The 15340-nt window shown below is 46.6% G+C and overlaps 1 protein-coding gene across 1 annotated transcript in view; it reads right to left on the minus strand.

Moving 5' to 3' along the window:
• LOC126461247 (protein flightless-1) overlaps positions 1-15340 on the minus strand; it is a 205424-nt gene that overhangs the window by 141885 nt on the left and 48199 nt on the right. The window lies entirely within an intron of this gene.

Consider the following 15340-nt stretch of genomic DNA (forward strand, 5'->3'; position numbering starts at 1 on the left):
TTTTCAATTAGACACTGGTGCGTCTGTGACTCTCATAAATAGTGCTACGTATGCGGCTATCGGCCGCCCTAAACTTTCAGCGGCAAAACATTCTTTGGCTACTTATAGTGGAGAACAAATTCCTGTGTTAGGTGTATGTAGCGTGCAGCCACATTCCGTGGCAATACAAAAACAGTTTCATTCACAGTGCTCCGCGCTACAGACAGTGTAAACATTTTCGGATTAGACTGTTTTGACTTGTTTGGCCTGTCTATCCAAGACAATGTGTTGCAAATTAATTCTGTCGTTGTTCCTCAAGACAGCATAACCGATTTGTGTAAACGATACAGTGACATATTTAAAGATGAACTAGGTTGTGCTGCGAACTTTGCCGCTCATATTACGTTAAAAGATAATGCTCAGCCTCAATTTTGTCGTGCTCGTCCAGTGCCTCACGCCCTCCGGGCACCTGTAGCAGATGAACTTCGTCGTTGGCAAAACAACGGTGTTATTCAACCCGTTTCAGCGAGCCCGTGGGCTTCTCCCTTAGTTATTATAAAGAAACCGTCTGGCAAGTTACGTTTGTGTGCTGATTTTAAGTCGACAGTTAATCCTCAGACTGTCATTGATTCTTTTCCTTTGCCTAGACCGGACGAGCTGATGGATAAGTTAGGGGAAGCTCGTTTCTTTTCCAAAATTGATCTCCGTGAAGCATATTTGCAATTGCCCCTCGACGAGCAATCACAACAGTATTTTGTCATAAACACGTCGTTGGGGTTGTTCCGTTTTCTGCGTTTGCCTTTTGGTTGTGCGTCAGCTCCAGCTGTTTTTCAGCGTTTTTTGTCACAACTTCTGGCTAATGTGCCATCGTGTTGCAACTATTTAGACGATATTGTTGTGTCCGGTCGGACGCCTGCTGAACATTTCCGTAATTTGGAGTGTTTGTTTAAAGTGTTGTCTCAGGCAGGCCTACGTTGCAACATCGATAAATGTTCATTTTTCCTTACGGAGATGGAGTATCTGGGACATGTTATTAATGCTCAAGGCATTCATCCCTCCCAGTCACATTTAGCAGCTATTCGTGATTTGCCCGCCCCTCGCAATCTGCAGGAATTGCAAGCAGTTCTTGGCAAATTGTCATATTATATTACGTTTATACCTAATGCATCACAGATTGCTGCAACGTTGCATCGTCTCCGCCGTAAGAATGTTCCGTTTGTGTGGTCAGCTGATTGCCAATCAGCCTTTCAGCAGCTTAAAGAGGCTTTATTGAATGATCGTTGTCTGGTCCATTACGACCCTAACAAGCCTCTGGTGTTAGCTTGTGATGCCTCTTCTTTCGGCCTCGGTGCTGTGTTGTCTCACCGAGTCGGTAACACCGAACGTCCTATTGCGTTTGCATCTAAATTGCTAAACAAAGCTCAGTGTAATTATAGCCAATTGGACAAGGAAGCGTTGGCTATTGTGTTCGGTGTCACAAAATTCCATCACTACCTCTATGGTAGACCATTCTATTTAGTCACAGATCACAAGCCCCTGACGTCACTGTTTCAACCGTCTAAACCAGTTCCTCAGCGGACAACTCAGAGACTACAACGTTGGGCTCTTTTGTTATCACAATACCAGTATGAGATACTGTATCGCCCTACAGCTCAGCATGCAAACGCTGACACGCTTTCTAGATTGCCGATTGCTGCGGATGATGTCTTCGATTCCTCTGACGACTCTTGCCATCAGATTGACGCCGATGAGCATCAATCCCTCCGGGATTTTCCGATTGATTATCGTCAGGTGGCACGTGAGACAGCTACGGATCCTCATCTGAGTTTACTATTACGTTTTGTTCAACGTGGTTGGCCGTCCAAGGCAAAGGACATATCGGATCCTGTGGTTCGTCGCTATTATCCGCAACGTCATCTGTTGTCTGTTTCGCACGGAGTTTTGCTGTTACGCACCCAGAATGACCAGCTTCGTGTAGTGGTTCCCCAAGTGCTCCAATCCAAGGTCCTCAACTTGTTGCATCAAGGTCATTGGGGAGTGGTCCGCACCAAGCAGCTTGCCCGCCGTCATTGTACATGGATCGGCATTGATCAGCAGATTATGCAGATGTCTACAGATTGTTCGACGTGTGCCGAACACCAAGCTGCTCCGCCTCAACGCTATTTTGAGTGGGCACGCCCTGCCGGTCCCTGGCAGCGAGTACATATTGATTTCGCTGGTCCATATTGGGATTCTCGTTGGCTCATCGTGATAGATGCATTTAGTAATTTTCCGTTTGTTATGCCCATGCAGTCTACAACGTCTGCACAAACTATACAGGCGTTGACTTCATTTTTTTGTATTGAGGGTCTTCCAGAAGTTTTAGTGTCTGACAATGGTCCACAATTTACCTCTGCTGAATTTGAAAGTTTTTGTTCTGCCAATGGCATTCGCCATGTTCTTACTCCGCCGTTCCACCCTCAATCGAATGGTGCAGCCGAACGTTTTGTATGCACATTCAAGGATCATATGGACCGCCTTCGTGCTACGCACTCTCGTCAGCAGGCCCTCATCACGTTCCTGTCGTCGTACCGGACCACGCCACGCGATGGCCCTTCGCCTGCGGAGCTTCTCCACGGCCGTCGTCATCGCACCCTACTACGGTTGTTGCACCCCCCAGATCGACCCGCCGCTTCTGAGCGTCGCACGCGTTTTCAGCGCAACGACGCCGTTTTTTTCAGAGTTTATCACGGTCGCCGTCGTTGGGAACGTGGTACCGTGATAAGTGTCCAGGGTCGTGGTTTTTATACTGTTCAAGGTGCTACTGGGGTGCACAGGAGGCATCAGAACCAGTTGCGCCGCGCTGGCCGCCCGGATTCTGCCGCTCGTTCTTTGTCCACAGATTTGGTCCGCGGCGGGTTCCAGCCACGCCTTCCGACTTCGCTGCCGCCCCCAGGGCAGCAGCAGCAGCCGTCGCCGCTACCACGCCGACAGCCCGTCCCGTTGATGCCTCCCGCGCAGCTTCATCCGGGAGCGGCCCCCGTCGTCGCTCCGGCGCCTGCGGTTCCTCTTCAGTCGCCACCGCCTTCGGAGCTGATGGACGTCGACCCCTCAGCTGGGCCGCCTTCCCAAGCGGTGGCTGTGCAGCCTGTCCTGCAGCCGCTTTCCTTGGGCACCCCCAAGGAGTCTGACACCGCAGCGCCTTGTCCGGCGCCCACTCAGCAGCCGTCGACGCAGCGTCAGGAGACGCTGCCTCTCTTCGTGGGTCCCGACGCCCCGTCGCGTCCAGTACCAGAAGCTGCGCCCGTGGTCACAGGCGTGCACCCTGACCTCGGTTTTCAGTCGGTGTTTCCCGAGGCCCCGCGCGGCCAATGCTGGGGTGCGGACCGGGGACTGCCACCGACATCAGTCTCCGCCCCGGTCTCTTCTGCTACGCCTGCGGCCCGACCCCTCCCCCGCCGTCGACGCTCGCCACGTCATTATTCAACGACGGTTCGGCGATTTGGGGGGGAGGAGTGTTATATCCTAGCCAGTAATGCCACCCGAGCCCGCTGCCAAAAGGTTGGCAGCATCAAAGTCCGGACGCCGTCCGCATAAGCAGCGCCAGCGAGACAGGAAATCGCCGCAAGGCTGCGCGCGCCACCGCTGGCTTCTGGCTTCTTAAGCGCTGGAGTCGCGAGCGCTAGGACAGTTCTGTATTCTCCGCTCAGTTGTATACTCGCCACCGAATTGTGTACTTGCTAGTCAGTTGTGTGTTCATCGCAGCAGAGTTGTTGTTTGTCGTCAGCCGACGCTGACCTAGCCCCTCCGACTCGAACTAGACAGATCTCTGTAGACATGGAGTTCACGACGGTGTTTCTGTAGCTTCATGAATAAAGATAAGTACCGACTTTATTCAATCAGAGTGTTTGGGTTTTCATCTTTCTGTTCACTGTTCCAGTGGACCGGTCGGCCCGCTATTAAAAGTGTGGCGGTGACTTCGTAAGCCGTTTCTACAGTGAATTGTATGTCGCTACGAACACCGCCACAAAAAAATCAAATTTAATAACAGAAAAAAAAAAACTCTCAGTAAAATTTCTCAACACTCGATCAATGCTGAATTATGTAAAATTTGAAATTTTCCCAACAAATCAACTGTTCAAAAAGATTTCAGGCTTGCAGCCAGTCGTCGTAAACTTCATTGCACGATATTTCGGCTGGACAACTGCCACCCATCTTCAGGTGAGCCGAACGAGGACTGACGAAGACGTTCTCCGCTCCAGCTTATATAGTGCGCTGATAGTACTGCCGTGCATGCGTTGCAGTCGCAGAGACAGAAGAGCCACACTGCCCAGTGACAGCGCTCTCACTGGTGGACTGCAATACTCAGCTGCTGTCAGTATCGTCGCTGGCTGCAGCTATCGAAGTCTTCTGGCTCTTCATCGACGTATCTCCACAAAACAGTTGGTTTACAAACTGCTGATTCAAATGCTCTCTCCTCAAAATCCTCCATATAAAGGTTAGCCACCAGATACATCGATGACACTTTCATAGTGTGGCCCCACAGAGAAGAAAAGTTAATGGAGTTTTTTGATCATCTTAACTCCAACCATGAGAATATTTGATTTACTATGGAACTAGAGAAAAATGACTGCCTTCAATTCCTGGATGTTTTGGTTAAACGGAAGAGTGACAGCATGGTGGGACATTCTGTCTATCGTAATCCCACTCACACTGATTTGTACCTGCATTCTTCAAGTTGCCATCACCCATCCCAGACCATGAGGGTACTTAAAACCCTTGTGCACAGGGCACATATGGTGTTGGATGCAGAGAATTTGCCTAAGGAACTTGCACATTTGAGGACGATTTTCAGAGACAATGGGTACTCGACCCAGCAAATTAACAGGGCCTTCTCAACTAGGGCCAGGAACCGGGAAGTGGATAAAGAGTAGAACGCGCCAGCAAAGTCCCTAGCTTTTTTTCCCTTCGTTGGAAATATCTGCTTCAAAATAGCGAGGATTCTTAATAATTTTCATGTGAAAGTGGTTTTTTGTCCGCCTTCTAATATTTCGGATTTGCTGGGATCGGTGAAGGATGATTTCTTACTGTGGAAGGCGGGAATTTACAAAATACTGTGTCAATATGGTATGGCCTACGTAGGACAGACAACGCATACAGTGGAAGAGCGTTGTACAGAACATCAACATTGCACTCGTCTACTGCAACCCAGCAAGTCTGCAGTTGAGGAACATTGTATTTCTAACGGACATTCAGTGGAGTACGACAAAAATTCGATTTTGGCCACAGCAACAACTTTTTGGGATGCCATTATCAAAGAATCTGTTGAAATATGCATTGCGGGAAATCTAATGAACGGTGACAGTGGTTTCCAATTGAATAATGCATGAAATCCCGTCATCTCTGAAATCTGCTCGAGACGAAGAGCCAGAAGACTTCGATAGCTGCGGAAAGTGACAACACCGATGGCAGCTGAGTACTGCAGTTCCACCAGCGAGGACGTTGTCGCTGGGTGGTGTGGCCCTTCTGTCTCCGTGACTGCAACGCAAGCACGGCAGTACTATCAGTGCACTATATAAGCTGGAGCGGAGAATGTCTTCGTCAGTCCTTGTTTGGCTCACCAGAAAATGGCTGGCAGTTGTCCAGCCGAAATATCGTGCAATGAAGTTTACGACAACTGGCTGCACGCCCGAAACCTTTTTGAACAATGCTGAATTAGTTGGTGACAGTACAGAACCCATATTCTAATGACTAAGGTTGAAAAGCAATTTAAAATATATGAATGCAAAATTAACAAAAACCTGCTACCTTCACAATGCTCACTGAAAGTGAGAAAACAATATAGAGGCCATGTCATATTTACTTTCATTCTCATCTTTACATATTGGGTCACATTTGGGAGAAACTCAAAAAGCAGCCTTCAGCACATTTCACTTGCAAGAATGCGCAAATCGAATCATGATTTGATGCAAGCCTAGAGATGAACATCCATCACTGTTACAAAACTGACCACAATCCATGTAGAAGCTGCTTTTGTAGACAAAGAGGTCCAATAAGAATACATAAAATACAACAAGCAGACTTCAACTTTTCACTGGCAAAATTTTTGAGTGGAACGACAATGTGACTCATAAATTACACACAAAAAAAAGGTTTATTTGCTTTCAAATAATCACGGTAAGTAAGAAAAATCTAAATAGTGATTTGAGGGAAAATTTTAGTCAGAATTTTCATAGCCACATGAAGAGTGGAAATGGGGTACCAAATACACGAAGCCGAGGTGTAGTTGTGCAAAATAAGATTTAATTGCTTGAAAGAAATCAGAAAAACTTAATGATCTGAGAAAAAATTGGAATATCTCACGAACAGGTGCTGCTACCCAGATAAAGAAAAGAAAAAACGTTCTTCTCTTCTAGGCCTAACTGTTAGGCACATATCAAGTTGCATTACTGCAATATTTAACTTTCAAAATGGCTACCTTCAATATAAGTATTAAATTCAAGACATTTCAAGAACAAAAGATGCTAATAAAGTGATCTGGTAAATAGCTCCATGGTAATTCCTCAGTGTTATCTCTAATCTCTATGGAGATTGCTGTTTCTCCTGCAGCCATTAGTGCTTCAAAGGAGAAAGCTGGTAACAGTGATACTGCCTGGGATCTCCTTACGTTAACTCGACTATAGGATGCCTCAAGCGTCACCTGAACTGTGCAGACAAGGCAGACCATCAAAAAGACCATTCAGTAGTGTGGAATTACCTTAAATAGCAGTGACAAAATTCTAAACCAACACTGACGCTCTCCCAAGCTTACTTGCTGTGTTTGCGATCATTAAATGTTTCCACATCTTTTCATAAGGCACAAGGTTCCCACTACCTGGTAGATAACAGTACGTCTGTCACCGATGATGGAAAATTATGCACAAGATGCTACCAGTAATTTATCGATCACTGTATTCCTTCTCAAGCAATGTGCAGCAAAATGGAATTGGAAGAAGTACCAGCTTGATACGTACCTCACTGAACTTTCAATTCTCAGTCAACACCTCATTTGCTTTCTCTTGATCTATACACTCCTTACAATAATAGAATACTGATCGATATTTATAAATACTGTATTTCAGGCTTACTGAACAAAACATCAAAATAAAGTTAGAAAAGAACACAAATGGTCAAATACTTAGTGAAATGATTTGTCTAAAGGTAACAAATGAAATAGATTACAGAACATACGATGTACCTTTGAGTGAAGCTCGGAATCATGTACAGCAAATGAGGCACCAAATGAGAATCTGCACTTTAACTTATTGTATGGTATACTAGAGGATCATCAAGGGATCACAAATTTAGCATTGGAGGGCAGCGTGGAGGGTAAAAATCGTAGTGGGAGACCAAGAGATGAATACACTAAGCAGATGCAGAAGGATGTAGGTTGCAGTAGGTACTGGGAGATGAAGAAGCTTGCACAGGATAGAGTAGCATGGAGAGCTGCACCAAACCAGTCTCACGACTGAAGACAACAACAACAACAACAACAACAACTAGAGGATATTTGTCTAGTGGATTATGCAGACGGTGCAGTTTGCTATTGGGCGGCCATCACCTTTTTTCAATAGAAACTCCTTCAAATAAGAAAGTATAAACAAAAAACAATGGAAACTTGAAGTTGGGATGTCAACAACACAAGGAACATCAACCTCCACATAGGGATATCACCAATGTAAGGAAATATAGATTGCTACTTACCTTAAAGACGACATGTTAAGTTGTAGACAGGCACAATTACAAGAACATTTTTGGAATATGACTACTAACAGCTGTCAAGTAGTGTATAAAATGCTTGTTTGACCATCCGCTGTTTTTTTTTTTTTTTTTAATTTAAAACCCAAATATCAACTGGTTTCAGTCACAGACAACCTTCATAGATTAGGGTTAAAACAGTTTAGGCCACATCACCACATTTTTCATTTCTTAAATAATGGCCATGTCTCATATGTAGAGTATGCCATGAATGACTTTTAAAGGCAAACATACTATGTTTGTGTGGGGTGTGCTTGCTTGGATGAATGAACACAGTCACAAACTGTGACTGAAACAGGTTGGGTTTCTTCACGGTAAATGATGACAGCCAAAACAGTTGCAGGAGAAGATATCTTGAAAAAATTATATATATATATATATATATATATATATATATATATATATATATATATATATATATATATATTTAAAGGTCTTTAAATATGTCTGCTTGTGTCTGTATGTGTGGATGGATATGTGCGTGTGTGCGAGTGTATACCTGTCCTTTTTTCCCCCTAAGGTAAGTCTTTCCGCTCCCGGGATTGGAATGACTCCTTACCCTCTCCTTTAAAACCCACTTCCTTTCGTCTTCCCCTCTCCTTCCCTCTTTCCTGATGAGGCAACAGTTTGTTGCGAAAGCTTGAATTTTGTGTGTATGTTTGTGTTTGTGTGTCTATCGACCTGCCAGCGCTTTTGTTCGGTAAGTCACCTCATCTTTGTTTTTATATATAATTTTTCCCACGTGGAATGTTTCCTTCCATTATAGTGATATATATATATATATATATATATATATATATATATATATATATATATATGATGTGACTTACCAAACGAAAGTGCTGGTACGTCGATAGACACACAAACAAACACAAACATACACACAAAATTCGAGCTTTCGCAACCAATGGTTGCCTCGTCAGGAAAGAGGGAAGGAGAGGGAAAGACGAAAGGATTTGGGTTTTAAGGGAGAGGGTAAGGAGTCATTCCAATCCCAGGAGTGGAAAGACTTACCTTAGGGGGAAAAAGGACGGGTATACACTCGCACACACACACATATCCATCCACACATATACAGACACAAGCAGACATATACAGAGGCAAAGAGCTTGGGCAGAGATGTCCGTCGAGGCGGAAGTGCAGAGGCAAAGGTGTTGTTGAATGACAGGTGAGGTATGAGTGGCGGCAACTTGAAATTAGCAGAGATTGAGGCCTGGTGGATAACGGGAAGAGAGAATATATTGAAGAGCAAGTTCCCATCTCCGGAGTTCGGATAGGTTGGTGTTAGTGGGAAGTATCCAGATAGCCCGGACGGCGTAACACTGTGCCAAGATGTGCTGGCCGTGCACCAAGGCATGTTTAGCCACAGGGTGATCCTCATTACCAACAAACACTGTCTGCCTGTGTCCATTCATGCGAATGGACAGTTTGTTGCTGGTCATTCCCACATAGAATGCGTCACAGTGTAGGCAGGTCAGTTGGTAGATCACATGGGTGCTTTCACACGTGGCTCTGCCTTTGATCGTGTAGACCTGGGTTACAGGACTGGAGTAGGTGGTGGTGGGAGGGTGCATGGGACAGGTTTTACACCGGGGGCAGTTACAAGGGTAGGAGCCAGAGGGTAGGGAAGGTGGTTTGGGGATTTCATAGGGATGAACTAAGAGGTTACGAAGGTTAGGTGGACGGTGGAAAGACACTCTTGGTAGAGTGGGGAGGATTTCATGAAGGATGGATCTCATTTCCGGGCAGGATTTGAGGAAGTTGTATCCCTGCTGGAGAGCCACATTCAGAGTCTGATCCAGTCCCGGAAAGTACTCTGTCACAAGTGGGGCACTTTCGTGGTTCTTCTGTGGGAGGTTCTGGGTTTGAGAACTCCCAGATTCAACCAAACAGCCCTCGTCAAAGATTTACTGTCCTACACTCGTACTCTCTGCTGGAAGTATCACTTTGCCATGAAGAAAAATGATCCTAATCCTACCCCTAATGATCCAACTCCCCAAGACACTATCCAAATTGAACCCTGCCTGGAACAGTTCCGTCCTCCGTCACAGCGGGACCCACCTCCTCTTCCTCAAAATCACCCTCTCCAAACCTTCCAGGAATTTCTGACTTCCAGCATTGCCTCTCAATCCTTCTTAAAAAGCCTTAATCCTACTCCCAACATCACCACTGCTGAAGCCCAGGCTATCCGTGATCTGAAGGCTGACCGGTCCATCGTCATTCTTCCGGCGGACAGGGGTTCCACGACCGTGGTACTTGATCGTCGGGAGTATGTGGCTGAGGGACTGCGTCAGCTTTCAGACAACACCACATACAAAGTTTGCCATGGTAATCCCATTCCTGATGTCCAGGCGGAGCTTCAAGGAATCCTCAGAACCTTAGGCCCCCTACAAAACCTTTCACCTGACTCCATCAACCTCCTGACCCCACTGACACCCCGCACCCCTACCTTCTACCTTCTTCCTAAAATTCACAAACCCAATCATCCCGGCCGCCCCATTGTAGTTGGTTACCAAGCCCCCACAGAACGTATCTCTGCCTACGTAGATCAACACCTTCAACCCATTACATGCAGTCTCCCATCCTCCATCAAAGACACCAACCACTTTCTCGAACGCCTGGAATCCTTACCCAATCCGTTACCCCGGAAACCATCCTTGTAACCATTGATGCCACTTCCTTATACACAAATATCCCGCATGTCCAGGGCGTCGCTGCGATGGAGCACTTCCTTTCACGCCGATCACCTGCCACCCTACCTAAAACCTCCTTCCTCATTACCTTAGCCAGCTTCATCCTGACCCACAACTTCTTCACTTTTGAAAACCAGACATACCAACAATTAAAGGGAACAGCCATGGGCACCAGGATGGCCCCCTCATACGCCAACCTATTCATGGGTCACTTAGAGGAAGCCTTCTTGGTTACCCAGGCCTGCCAACCCAAAGTTTGGTACAGATTTATTGATGACATCGTCATGATCTGGACTCACAGTGAAGAAGAACTCCAGAATTTCCTCTCCAACCTCAACTCCTTTGGTTCCATCAGATTCACCTGGTCCTACTCCAAATCCCATGCCACTTTCCTTGACGTTGACCTCCACCTGTCCAATGGCCAGCTTCACACGTCCGTCCACATCAAACCCACCAACAAGCAACAGTACCGCCATTATGACATCTGCCACCCATTCCACATCAAACAGTCCCTTCCCTACAGCCTAGGTCTTCGTGGCAAACGAATCTGCTCCAGTCCGGAATCCCTGAACCATTACACCAACAACCTGACAACAGCTTTCGCATCCCGCAACTACCCTCCCGACCTGGTACAGAAGCAAATAACCAGAGCCACTTCCTCATCCTCTCAAACTCAGAACCTCCCACAGAAGAACCACAAAAGTGCCCCACTTGTGACAGAATACTTTCCGGGACTGGATCAGACTCTGAATGTGGCTCTCCAGCAGGGATACAACTTCCTCAAATCCTGCACGGAAATGAGATCCATCCTTCATGAAATCCTCCCCACTCCACCAAGAGTGTCTTTCCGCCGTCCACCTAACCTTCGTAACCTCTTAGTTCATCCCTATGAAATCCCCAAACCACCTTCCCTACACTCTGGCTCCTACCCTTGTAACTGCCCCCGGTGTAAAACCTGTCCCATGCACCCTCCCACCACCACCTATTCCACTCCTGTAACTCGGAAGGTGTACACGATCAAAGGCAGAGCCACGTGTGAAAGCACCCACGTGATCTACCAACTGACCTGCCTACACTGTGATGCATTCTATGTGGGAATGACCAGCAACAAACTGTCCATTCACATGAATGGACACAGGCAGACAGTGTTTGTTGGTAATGAGGATCACCCTGTGGCTAAACATGCCTTGGTGCACGGCCAGCACATCTTGGCACAGTGTTACGCCGTCCGGGCTATCTGGATACTTCCCACTAACACCAACCTATCCGAACTCCGGAGATGGGAACTTGCTCTTCAATATATCCTCTCTTCCCGTTATCCACCAGGCCTCAATCTCCGCTAATTTCAAGTTGCTGCCACTCATACCTCACCTGTCATTCCACAACATCTTTGCCTCTGCACTTCCGCCTCGACGGACATCTCTGCCCAAACTCTTTGCCTCTGTATATGTCTGCTTGTGTCTGTATATGTGTGGATGGATATGTGTGTGTGTGCGAGTGTATACCCGTCCTTTTTCCCCCTAAAGTAAGTCTTTCCACTCCCGGGATTGGAATGACTCCTTACCCTCTCCCTTAAAACCCAAATCCTTTCGTCTTTCCCTCTCCTTCCCTCTTTCCTGACGAGGCAACCGTTGATTGCGAAAGCTTGTATTTTTGTGTTTGTTTGTGTGTCTATCGACATACCAGCGCTTTCGTTGGGTAAGTCAAATCATCTTTGTTTTTTAGATATATTTTTTCCCACGTGGAATGTTTCCTTGTATTTTTTATATATATATATATATATATATATATATATATATATATATATATATATATATAAAACACAAACATACACACAAAATTCAAGCTTTCGCAACCCACGGTTGCTTCGTCAGGAAAGAGGGAAGGAGAGGGAAAGACGAAAGGATGTGGGTTTTAAGGGAGAGGGTAAGGAGTCATTCCAATCCTGGGAGCGGAAAGACTTACCTCAGGGGGAAAAAAGGACAGGCATACACTCGCACACACCGCCATATCCAACCGCACATACACAGACACAAGCAGACATTTGTAAAGGCAAAGAGTTTCGGCAGAGATATATAAAAGGAGCAGCTGATGGTCAAACATGCATTTTATACAATTAAAAGACACTGTGAGCTTGCTTCTGTGTATGAATAATGGGTGTTTCTCTATTTCTCTCTTGCTGATGAAGGCTGTGGCCAAAAGTTTTGTGTAAGTGTCATTTAATAGTGCTTGCCTGCAACTTAGTGTGTCTTCTTCACGGTAAGTAGCAATCTTATCTTTCTCTACACTTTCAGTACAAAGATGACACACTGGGCTACAGAAAGGCACAATGGAAAGACACTTAAACATTAGCTTTTGGCCAAAGCGTTTTACAGCAAAGGAAACAACACACACATTCATTCGCACAAGCAAGCACACCTCACGCACACATGAGTACCACCTCCAACAATTTGGACCAGAGTGCAAATTTCATGTAGTAAGGAGGCAGCAATGGTGGGTAAGGGGAAGGGATGATGATAAAGTATGGGAGGGGGAACAGAAGGCACTATCTGGCAGAGCATGTGGGGAATGGACAGTCAACAGGCACAGCATCTGGAGGGTGTGGGGCAGGGAGGTTGGGAGGGGGGTGGGAGGAGACCAAAAAAGGAGAGGAGCAGAAAAGGGGAAAGACAGGCAGTTGCAATGGCAGAGGGCAGCACATGAAGAGGATGGGCATACGAGAATAGGGAGGGGGTGATAGAGCAGAGGGAGTGGATGGAAACTGGTGGTTGGAGGGTGTGGGGACAGTAGGTTACCATAAATTGAGACCCGGCTAATTTCAGTAGCACAGAATGTGATGTAAGGATAAATCCCATCTGCACAATACAGAAAAGCTGCTGGTGGAGGGGAGGATTGAAGATGAAATGAAGTAGCCATTGAAATCAAGTATGTTATGTTCAGCTGCACGTTTGCCGCAGGATAGTCTACTCTGCTCTTGGCCACAGTTTGGCAGTGGCCGTTCATCTTGGTGGACTGCTGGGTGGTAGTCACTCCAATATATAAAGCTGAGCAATGATTGCAGCAGAGCTGGTAAATGACATGGCTGCCTTCACAGGTGTGATGGGATAGGATAGCCCGTGACAGTACTGCAACAGGAACTGCTGGGTGGGCACATTGGGCAGGTCCTTCACCTGGATCTTCCACAGGGATATGATCCCTGTGGCAAGAGGTTGGGTTTGGGAGTGGCATAGGGATGGATTAGGAAGTTGTGGGGGTTGGGTGGGTGATGGAACATCTCTTTATGAGGGGTAGGAAGGATCTTGGGCAGGATGTTCGTTTCAGGGCATAATGATAGGTGACCAAAGCCTTGATGAAGGATGTGGTTCAGTTGTTCCAGTCTGGGGCGGTAATAGTGAGAAAGGGGGAATTCCTTTGTCACTGGTCCTTGGGTGTGATGGGAGGATTGGGGGAAATGGCACACGAGCTATCTAGAGGAGACCTTCCTAGCCTCGCAGAATGCCAAGCCTCGCAAAATGCCAAACCCCTAGTCTGATTCAGGTTCACTAATAATATCTTCATGATCTGGACTCAGGGCCAAGACACCCTATCCTCATTTCTTCACAACCTCTGCACCTTTTCTCACATCTGCTTCATGTGGTGCCCCCCAACCTAGTATGCCACTTTCCTGGATGTTGACCTCCTCCTCTCTGATTTCTCCATCTGCACCTCTGTCCACATTAAACCCACCATTCACCAACAGTACCTGCATTTTGACAGCTGTCATTCCTTCCACACAAAAAATCCCTCCCATACGGCCTACCACCTGGGGACAGTGTATCTGCAGAGACAACAACTCACTTACCCAGTACACTATCACCTTCGCAGACAGGCACTATCCCCGAGACGTAGTCTGCAAACAGATCTCCCGTGCCATTTCCCCACACATCCCCTATCCTCCCACCACACCCAAAAACCAGCCACAAAGACCCCTTTCTTCACCCAATACCTCCCTAGACTGGAACAACTGAACCACTTTCTTTGTCAGAGCTTCGATTTCCTGTCATCATACGGTGTAATGAGGGACAGCCTACCCGAGATCCTTCCCACACCTCCTAAGGTGTGTTTAATCACCCACCCAACCCCCAAAACATCCTAGTCTATCTCTATGCCACTCCTAATCCCAACCTCTTGTCACAGTAACCTTACTCCTGTGGAAGACCCACGTGCAAGACTTTCCCAATCAATTCACCCAACACTTTCCAGTCCTGTCACGGGCTTATTTTACCCTAGGAGAGGCCAAGCCACCTGTGAAAGAAGCCATGTCATATACCAGCTCTGCTGCAATCATTGCACAGCTTTTTATATTGCTATGACTACCAACCAGCTGACCACCAGGATGAACGGCCTCTGCCAAACTGTGGCCAAGAACAAAGTAGACCACCCTGTGGCACAACTTGCAGCTGAACATCACACAGTTGATTTCATGGGCTGATTCATTGCCCAACCCATTTGGATCCTCTATCCCACCGCCAGATTTTCTGAACTGCACAGATAGGAGTTATCCTTACAAAACATTTTCTGCTCCAGAAATTACCTGGCCTCAATTTATGATAACTGTCATCCAACATTTTCTAGCCCCTGTCCTGTCACCTCTTCCTCATTCTTGTTCACCCACTCCCTTTACAGTTTGGGGGTTTGTTGGAGGGGGAGGTGTGTGTTGATGGGGTAGTAATAGTGATTACTCGAGTATTCTTACAAGTGGAGTGCCGTTACACACTGTAGGTCTATATGCCAACAGAATTGTGACACACAGTATCCTTATCTGGCCTTTAATGGCAGTATACACAGAACTACCTTTCACAGTGATGCTGTTATTTTCCTCAGCAGCGTATTTTGTCATCTTCGACTTCACA

The sequence above is a fragment of the Schistocerca serialis genome, chromosome 1, assembly GCF_023864345.2.
Source record: "Schistocerca serialis cubense isolate TAMUIC-IGC-003099 chromosome 1, iqSchSeri2.2, whole genome shotgun sequence".
In the NCBI taxonomy this organism is placed as follows: Eukaryota; Metazoa; Arthropoda; class Insecta; order Orthoptera; family Acrididae; genus Schistocerca; species Schistocerca serialis.